Genomic DNA, 10,851 nt, shown 5'->3' on the forward strand with positions numbered 1-10,851 from the left:
TATTGAACTATTGGAAAAATGCAATCTATGGGAAAATAATTCTAGTAGAATCAAGTTAACCAGCAAAAACTGGATTCTTCCCTTGGGATAATGCAGATTTTAAGATGCAAAAGGATCACAACTTTCAACGTGACAAACGTACTAAAAGTATACTAAGAGAGAAAAAACGAATGGCAACAAAATTAAGCAAGTCAACAAAATTAATGTTCAGGAAGAATATTCCATTAATATGGGTATTTGTTACGATGGGTCACTATATAATAAACGTCAGATATAAATGCATAAAAACATATAGCAAGCTCAATTATGCATAGTTGTATCTGTGACAAGTACAAATTAAATCAGCTTGCACTTTTCTTAAACAATCTTACCTACTTCATGAAAGTATAATTTAGTCCAAGTTATAGGCACCAATTATAAAGTTTCTTATGGAGTCAATAGGGGCCCCAAGTGGCCGAATGGTCTAAAGCGCTCACTGTTCCAGATCACTGCCATCTCACCTCTGTGTACGCGTGTTCGAGTCCAAGGCTTGGCTAGCGTGGGTACGTGGGAAAGCCTGCCAGTAGCTTCTTGTGGGTCGGTGGTTCTTCCCTGGGTTTTTCAGGGTTCTTCCTCCACCAGTTATACTGGCCGCCATGTATAGCCTATCTTGTGCTGAAAAATGGTGTTAAACCCTACAACAACAACAACGGAGTCAATACACATCAATATTAGTTTATATAAACACCAGATGAATAGCACTGTCAGTCACAAGGTTCAGATGATCTGCAGTGTATCTTTCAAATGCTCAGACACGTGCACGTCCACTGGCAAGTGTGACACTGAAGGGAATTAAATCTTGCACTTGATCCAGTCTTACTTCCATCCTGCATCTATATACGACCTCGGCTTCTGCACAATAAGTCCCTCGGTGAGCGCCATATGTTACAGTAATTGCTTTCTTGGTACACCTTTAGCCAATTAGGCAACCTTAAACCAGGATTACCTGTTCAAGTTTCGATCACTTTGAGCAAAGAGACTACCCTGATAACTGTTAATGCTAATTTGTTCTATTACAGGACAAGTAACTTTCCGATTGGTCAGATTACAACTTGTCTTTATAAACTTTATAGCATGATCAGCATAATGGTGATAAACAGTGAGTCCAGTAGAGTGTTTGTGAAGTGTGCTTTTGATAGGATTGCAGAAGGAAATGTGCCTGATGACTTAGTTTCATAGAAAAAATGTGACCTTGACATTTGCCCCATATGATAAAGGTATAATAAAGCAGAAGGAATACAACATTTGTCATTAGTTACCAAACTCTTGCTCAATGAATTCATTTTTTTTCGACAAAACTAAACAAATAAATATAAGAGGTAGCATGTCACTCGTATGAAATGTACTGGGAGATGAATCAATATGTACGTTCAGAACAGTAATGTGTTAATGACGTTCTTGTTATGTATATTTGTATTATGTGTATTTATATTGTATGTATTTTATTGTATTTGCAGGGAAAATAAAATCGGAGAAGTAAAACATTTGGTATTAATTACCAACGTCATATAGATAGACCCAATATTTTCACAACAAAACTGAACTTGTTTTTCTGTTCTGGTAACAGAAGGCATGTGCTGTAGAGTAGATATAAAATAGCGGTGTGAGATCTGTCGGCCAATCACGGTTTCTAATCCCTAAATCCTTTTTATATCCCCAATCACTTTTCCCCATTTGGGATATTTCACAAACGCTTGCATCTGCGATTGCAACCCGTGTGAGCCCCCAAACGAAGTTTCCACGAGGCACCCATGTTAGATCAATACAATGCTGCAGGTATTTACTTATGGTAAATCGCTTGCCTGTTTTGGGTCGCTAGCACCACGTAGCCGTATCTGTTATGGTAGTCGTCAGTGATTCTCTATTTCATGCATCACAATTTCACACTCAGCCATACTAATTGTGACTGTCGAGTACATCTGCACTGATACTGACAAGAGCATCTTTGATGAATATCAATCTTTTCCTGGCATAGTCAATGTTGGTAATATAATATAATTATCGTCGCAGTGGATTTGTTGGTGAATTCCACTCTCTCGTTGTAGAAAACATCCCTGGATGGTTTCGCAGCTGGTGGTGTAGTCTGCGACTGGGGCTTTCGCGTGCTATTGCCATGATTCTAAGTTGATTTCAAGCTGATACACAGTTCCAATGATCAATTTATATCGATTTCTACGATATTGATGTTGTATACTTTTTAATTCATGTCACCCATTACACGCATGATATCCCTTTATGGTCCTCTATCAAACACGCTCTGCATTTGTTCATACAAATCCTCATTGGCTTCCTGGTCTGCTTAGTTCATTTGTGCACGGCACTGCAGAATGGTTATCTTTGAGAATTTTTGACCGAAAGCAGCGTGTCAAAATTCCCTCACTGATTGGTTTACATTCCATCAATCCAACTTCACTTCTGCGGTTGTCATTCTCCTAAAGCGGTCATGAGTAAAGGAGAAGTTGTCCCGATGCCAAAATGGTCTGGCCCGATGTTGCCCATCAAAACTCGCCCATTCCTAAAGTCTCAAACCTATATATACCCGTGGCTTTAACAACTTCTGCTGTTTTCCCTGGGTTTTTTTTACAGTATAGAGAAGGTTTGTTGGCTGCCTCTGTGGTTTGGCTGGTCCGTTTCATAAATTCTCCAATAAACTCTCTGCTGTTTTAGTTTGTAGTGCAAGCCCCATGTACAAATCACCTTCTTTCCCACACGGGCTTGGGATTCCTACTCTCTGGTTCTCGGCAATTTCTGCCAGGCTTTTCGAAATGGCGAATTCTGGTTTAAAATAACGTTGCTAATGTCCAGGTTGGACTTCTTAAGTTTATAGATTTGTTCACACGTGTCTAGGTGAACAATAACCTGGCTGATAAATTCAGTTCAGTCAGATTTAGTGGTAAGCCTGATCAAATACACGTGTCCGCCGCATCGGATCGCTGAGATCTCGCGTCTGTAAATGTCAACAGATGTTTCATATACGATTAAGTGCATTGCTTCAACAACATCTCCACGTATTGAACCATCCATCCGAATTGGTAACGGCAGAGGTGATTAAATCTATGGCAAAATTACGATGTAATATAATCAACTCTTCATTTGAAGGTGCAAGCCGGTATGAGTCAATAAATGAAAGATGACTAGATGTTATCAGGTATGCGACCCAAAAGGTCCCATGTCCTGTTGTTCAATCTAGGCTGACGATGCCGGTTTTCTAATTGCGGCTATTCCACGCAAATTTATTCGCACGAAGACACCTAGAAAATGTTTGAATGACTTTGTCATCGCGAGTAAATCAAAACTGGCCACTGGACGTGCTTTAATGCTGTCAACTGCGAGGCTACAACTGCATACCTTTGCGAGTCATCTCTGGTAATCGTAGACCTTTGCTTGAGGGTATTGTGCGAGCCTTTCATGGCATTCGAAGACCTTTTTCTACTTTATTCGTCTACGAGATGCTATATATCCACCAACCGCCTTTTTCAGAGTCATTCTGAATGTAGTTCTTACGCTCCTTAACGTAGATGCTTTTGCAACCACAGGAACTTTAGCCGCCAAAAACACGGCAATTGATGCAATGAATAGAAATATGCCACTGTTCTTTTATATTTGTATACTTTAATAACTTTTATATCTCGTTAGTGTGTTTTCGTTGGGCCCCATAAGGTGATCAAGGTATGTTTGGTTTAGCCACACGGGGGCATCGCCAAATAATGTTGTTGGAGAAAGTCTCGTTGTGATCGGTCGGCAGCACACCAGGTCAATGAATGCTTTTAAGACCACGCGTGTCAATCTTTACGAAATATCATCGGCATGTTACGCTTGTCGAGGATCACTTTGGCATATGGTTTTGTCACATAGATGAAGTCTGCACTTTTGTGCCGTTCTTGTGAAAATAATCTCTTGTGGTTGTCTTACCGATCAGGAATCACATCATAGTGCACGCCAAGATTATTGTGGTCCGGGTCAAGGTCTTCAATCGCAGGCGTTTCTTTGATCCCAGAAAACAACTCAATGGCGGACGATAAATATTTCTTCAACAACGCAAGCACTTCCGTGAAATTCGTGCTTATCCTTCCGATCGTCTATGGATTGGGCAAACCTGTACAACCGATCTTATAATTAACCATCACATGTTTAGATTCTGCAACACATGTCTCCTTTTAATATGGCCGGGCCAGTGATCAACGCGCGAACCGAGTCGTTAAACATATAACGGTACTTTGGTGTCCGGTGTTGTTACTACGCACAGAAGTCAATGACGGTGATGTTTTTACATGTCATTTCTGGTATATGAACCATCATGCCCTTATATTATGTGACAATATAGCGACTTAAAATAAAATACAAAATATAAATATTAAAATATAAAATGGCAACAGAGCAAATCATTTCGAAACAAATGAGTGACCCTGAAAAGGGCTTTTGGTTTTTTTAAAAATATCATTCCGTTAATATAGAGGGCATCGCATATGTCTTCTTCTCTTCCTCAAACATTCACATTACTTTTGGACCGTGGATAAGGACTCTTCAGACAACCTTGTCTCTCCACGTACATCCTTATTTTCCAAACGCTCGTATCGGTGATCCGGATGATTGGCTGTGATGATTTGATATAAATGGGTTAGTCCGTGCGGAACAGCATCGACGATATGAGAGTAGACGATTAAACGTTAGTCCGCATCTTGTGACGAGAACATGTGAAGGGAATGAAGTTTATAGTGGAAGCGCAGATCGAAACGGATTGAGTTTTTTCACCAATCCTAATACCGGTTACAGAATTCAGTCACAGTGCGGAGTCTGTCTTCCAATCCGAAGAGAGCTGCCTGTGACGTCACATTCCCTATATAGATGCGCTAGCGTCTGTGCGCAGTGAATCAAAATGTGACAGAGTTTTCAAACTTGACGAAAACTAAGAAGACGATGAATTGGGATGCACCGGCGTTAGTGACAAGAAGCGATGGCATACCAGCTACTACAAAAGTCAACACAGTCCTACTTCGAGAAGAGACCGATTTTAATTGGGATTTAGTGGAATTTCTTCTTCGCAAGATTTTGTTCCGGTAACAGCACATTTGCCACCTTCTCCTTTCTTATCAAACGCCGAGGATTTTAAACAGAGACAGAAAGAAGAATCGGAGAGTTTTGTACCGCACCAGAAAGAAGCAGAACAAGCTTTTCTCCCACAACAGCGACATCAAGAAGAGGAAAAGGGCAAGAACAAGGAAACGACAGGAAGAAGAAGAAGCAGTAGAGAAGAAACAAGGTTTATGAGAGAAGAAGGGCAGTGAAAGTCAGTGAGGGTACTCTTCGACATTTTGGCAGAATTAAGGAGTCTGAAATAAATGTATCAGACTTCTTCATTACGACCCATGAGAAAAAGACCTTCACGAACCACACAGCCCACCTCTATTACTACACCTGAGATACCAGCCTTAGTAATTTCTACCAAATTATCGACAGGAACAAGTCCAGAAGTAGGCCTTTCTCCGTTGCAAAGGTTTATGGCTGTTAAAGCTGAATGCGTCCCGTTCCTGAGTTAAGGACCATCCACTTTTCTCGCAAAGAGATAGTATTTAGTTTGCCAATATCAATTAAAACTTAAAATCCCTTTTAGGAGTTACTGGTGGACGACCTTCGCAGCATCAACCCTCAAGACCAGATATGTTAAAAACGTGCCATTGTGGTGGGGCGAACCTATGTGACAAGAACAACACGGTAGAATGGAAAAGAGCCTGGAAAACTATTCAACAATCGGACCAAGCCAAACAGTGAAGAGAAGCATAACTCCTGTTACAGGAAGCGGGGCTATCCAAAGACACACCCTATGGCATTTTTAAAATGCAAAATTGGAAGACGTCTTGGCTCCACGCTACACCTTGAAAGTACACTCTCAAGAAGTACGTGGACTTCTATTGTTTCGAGCCAAAAACTTCAAATTTGGAAATACATTCACGTCTATTATCACGATGAACATTTCGATACCATTACCAAAATCACCGTATTCCTGGGATACAGTTATTACTGCGAGAAATGTGACTATAGCTATAACAATCGAGAGCATCACAAGCATCGTGGATCGAAATGTGAGGGATGTTTGGATTCTCAAGCTTGTCTTGACGAAAGACAAGATTGAGAGCATTGCCCAACTTGTCAGCGCACTTTTGTCAGCCCTACTTGTTACCAACAACATCTGAAGACGCAAAGTTCTCAGCGGAAAAGTGCTTGCCAACTCCTGAGATTGTGTCCTACTTCTGGACATGACATACGTACCATCAATGCCAAGGCACATGTATGTTCAGGAAATAAACGATGTCACATTTGTCACCAACACGAATGCTACATTCGAAAAGTACCATTCCATACATCATGAGAAAGGTGACCAGAAAAAAGGCAATTTCATCTGTTTCTATTTCGAATGCATGCAAGAGACCAGCATTCACATTCCTAATTTCTTCGTGGCTTGTCCAGCGTGCAAGAAGTGCTTCCAAGAGCCTATCTTTGGTCATTGTCCTCACTTCAGCAAGATTCCAGGAGGAAGTGAAAACATATTTCGGGGGCCGAACACACTAACCGATTTCGCCCAATGGATCTTAGACCTCATCGACGAGACGTGGAGTCAAGGGTACATCGAACATTACGGATATTGTCATCGCCATAGCACGGTGGTTTCTCACAATTTCTCGGACTACATTAGACAATTTCTTCTCATATACTATATGAAACAAGGCACCGAACGTCCTAAAGTCACTTTGAACGGAGCTAAACTCATCCCCATGCAAGTGGGACAAGTACGATTTATAGATTAGATGTGTTACTTGACCATGCTTATGAGTCTAATGCCTAAAACGTTTGGAATGACAGAAATGACCAAAGGCTATTTTCTGCACTTTTTCAATACCGAAACTAATCAACACGTTGTTCTACCACATTCGCCCGAGGCTCACTACTACGCCCCGATAACATGCGCACCGAACAACAAGAAGCTTTCTACGCTTGGTACCAGACTCACGCATCAGACCCCTTTGACGTTCAGGAAGAAATGTTAAAGTATTGTCGTTCTGACGTGGACGTTTTACCGCGTTACTGTCAAAAGTTTGAGAAATGTTCATTGAGCAGGGAGGGATCTATCCTTTGAAAGAAGCATGCACCATTTCCAAAGCGTGTTCCTTAGTGTACATCCAGCGAATCATGCCCGAAAACACCCTGGCTGTCATATGCCCTCAAACGACGAACTTTCTCAAACGTCAATATTCGGTCAAAGCCCTACGCTGAATACATTACTTGTGCGACAAGAAAGACAAATGGATCCTGCTTGCCCGAAACGGAGAATGCGAAAAGACCATCGGAAGGTATTCTGTGGATGGTTGAGACTTAGAAAACCCCAAGATCGGGTACGAGTTTAATGGTTGATTATTTAACGGATGTCCCATCTGCTACCCTCAACATGGCACTAAAAATGAGTTTTTACAACGTACCATGGAAGTCTTGTACGAAGCCACTTGTCAGCGACGCTTGACATTAGAACAGACAGCAAGGATACCATGTGGTGGAAATGTGAGAACACGAGTACGACCATCGTTTGAAAGCCTATCCCGAGTTTAAACGCATCATGGAAAGTTACATTTTGGTGGACCATCTGAACCCACAGGATAGCTTGTATGAAGGACGGACGAATCCTACCTGCTTACTGTACCACGCCGAGGAGGAGAAAGGAGAACAAAATCAAATATTTGGACGCGTGTTCTCTGTATCCTTACGTGTGCAACTATTGTCACTTTCCCGTTGGGCACCTCAGTTGCTGACGGAACACATCGATCTGGACAACATTCGACAAAACGAAGGACTGATCAAGTGCAAAGTCTTCCTCCCACGGACTTGTACCATCCCGTTTTACCTCACCGTTGCCAAGGAAAACTGATGTTTCCCTTGTGCAGTACTTGTCCCGAAACGTGTAGCCAGGAGCGACTTTGTCAGCACACCCAGGAAGAAAGCTCCCTGACGGGAACGTGGGTCAGCGTGGAATCGTTTATGGCTCTGAATCTGGAATACCAACTGTCAGAAGTGTACGAAATTTACCACTTTCCCAAGACAGAAAAATACCACGTGGATGCTTTTATGAAACTGAAACAAGAAACCAGTGGCTATTTTTCCTGGTGTCACCTTCCCGAAGACCAAAAGCAATTCATAGAGATATACTTGGAACAGGAATGCATCCCTTTTGACCACGTGGAGAAAAACAAAGGAAAGCGATCGTTTGCCAAAGTGATGTTACATTGCTTGCAAGGCGAAATGACACAACGACCGTGTTTACCCAAGACGGAGTATTTGACCGAACCTTCCCGTTACTTTCAGATGATTCACGACAAAAACAAATGAATGAAACACGTTTACGTCATTCGTGAGGACTTGTAATTAGTCAATTACGAAGAAGAACTGGGCTTTGTAGAAGCTGATGAATTTTGGAAATGTCATTATTGCGGCTTACGTGACAGCCCATGCTCGCTTAAAATTGTACGAAGTTTTAGAACTGTTAGGAGATCGTGTGTTATATTTTGACACACATTTATCGCCTGAGTCACTGTTACTCTAACATCAAAGGAGACCGTTTAGGAGCCTGGACGGACGAGCACCACGACGACAAGATTCTAAGTTTTGCTAGTGGTGGTCCTTAACATTACGCTGCGAATACCGGGACAAACAAGAAGTGCATACCGAGTGTCAAGTGAAAGGACTGACTCAGTTATCGCACCAGTCAAGTGGTAAACTTTGGCGTACTGAAAGAAGCCTTGCATTCTGGAAAGGAACAAGATTTTTAAGTGACCACCTACGAACCTCACAAGACTGTAAGTTTAGTCACACACCAAATCGTCAATCGGCCTTTGGAAAAACGTGTTTCAAATCGTGTACCAGAAGCGAGTGCGGCTTCCCAATCATTTCACTTTACCGTACGGACACCCCGATATTGGCTAGCATATAAAGGGAAAAACTACCAAGACCGATACTTCATTGTGAGTACAAACACCAAGCGAGACAGATGAATACTTTCACACAGCAAGTATCAAGCGAAACAAAACTCGAGTACGATGCTGTACCTTGCGATTGCAGAGATTCCATACGCTGTGACCGCAGCGATTCACTACCACATCATGGGAACTTTGCTATGGCTACTTCTGCAGGACATCAAGGGAATACTACTATGACTACTACTACAATTACACCTACCATGCAAAGTGATAATGTGCGTGTCAATCCTGACGAATGAGAAAGCAATGCCACTCGTTATCATAGACTTATTATGGTTTTCATTTTGGATGTCAACCTCCACGTGAAACCATTCAGCTACCACCCTACAGATGTCGTCCAACCCCAAGTAAACTCCTGTCACAGTATCGTTATCGAAGTGAACCTGTTAGAGACGAATATTTGTTCCCTTTATGTTTACATGAATAATGTGACATTGAAAGTTGATTCCAAACGATCCGAGGAAAATGGCCTAAATATATGGGAGGACCTACCCCTGAAGAATTCGACAGAGCTGGATTTATCTATTTGGGCGAAGGGGATAAAGCCAGGTGTTTCAGTTGTGGTGTGTCAATTCAGTGGGAGCAGAAAGATTCGGCTTACCTTGAACATGATCGATGGTCTACGGATTTTCATTACCTAACTTTAGTGGGACGACCTTAGTAATCTCTGGATGGATACTTTACAAGAGAACATTTGTGGTTTGCTGTGGAGTTGAGAGAACGCATTTACCGAGAGTTGGTCAGCATGCAAGTGAAAGGCAAGAAACAATTGCATCCGTTATATCACCAATGTTGGAACCACTGGTACCTGAATGCTATAAGCGGACTGATTCATTTGAAAATAATTCATTGGTCAGACACTGTTCAACTGTATGAGGACCAGAAGACAGTGATGGTTACTCATCCTACTACTTACGTGGTGACCATACAGCAACCAGTTACAGAGTAAGAGGTGGAAGATTACCAAAATGTTTTACTTTTACGCTATGAGATTTTGTGTGTAGAGGAAAATTCTTTGCGATGTGATTTGAACTAGTCACTAAAACATTTCGATTCGCTACTGAAGTACGATCAGTTCTGTGCAAAAGTACACTTATTACCTGAATCAAAAGAATGACATTGCCGTAAAAGTCTAGTTTATAAAAGGACATCTAGAATCTGGAACTGGGAGAACGCATTTACCGAGAGTTGGTAAAGATACAAGTCCAGCTCAAAGAACAATTGCATTCGTAACTTCACCGATGTTGGAATTAATGGTACCTGAATGGTAGAAGAGGACTAATTCATTTGAAAAAGTTCCATCGGTCATACATTGTTGAACTGGACGAGGACCAGAAGACGTTGTTGGCTACTCATCCTACTACATACAAGGTAGTGATACTGCATCGAATTACAACGGAAGAGTTAAAGGATTACAAAATCTTGAAGCTATCAAATTTTATCTGTAGCAGAATATTCTGTGCGGTGTTTGACCTGTAGATAGTGCTAAACGATTTGGGTAAGACGACGGAGTACGATCAGTTTTGTGCAAAACGTACACTTATTACCTCCGACAAAAAGAGGTATAAAAACGGAATACCGTGCGACGACCGTTATCACTCGTGATGCAACGATTGTCGTGGAATGAAATCAATGACAGTATTCAGAAAGTGGAGGATTACCAACACTTGCGAGCATTGTATCCCATGAATTTAGGTCGTCGTGTAGCATGTGTCTTAGTGATTTTGTTTCTAGGATTTCTTTTACCAGCCGATTCCTTGTGGGCTCTGTACGATCTGTACAGTGAGGTCCC

Source organism: Sinohyriopsis cumingii, chromosome 8, assembly GCF_028554795.1.
Source record: "Sinohyriopsis cumingii isolate HCF-2022 chromosome 8, ASM2855479v2, whole genome shotgun sequence".
Lineage (NCBI taxonomy): Eukaryota > Metazoa > Mollusca > Bivalvia > Unionida > Unionidae > Sinohyriopsis > Sinohyriopsis cumingii.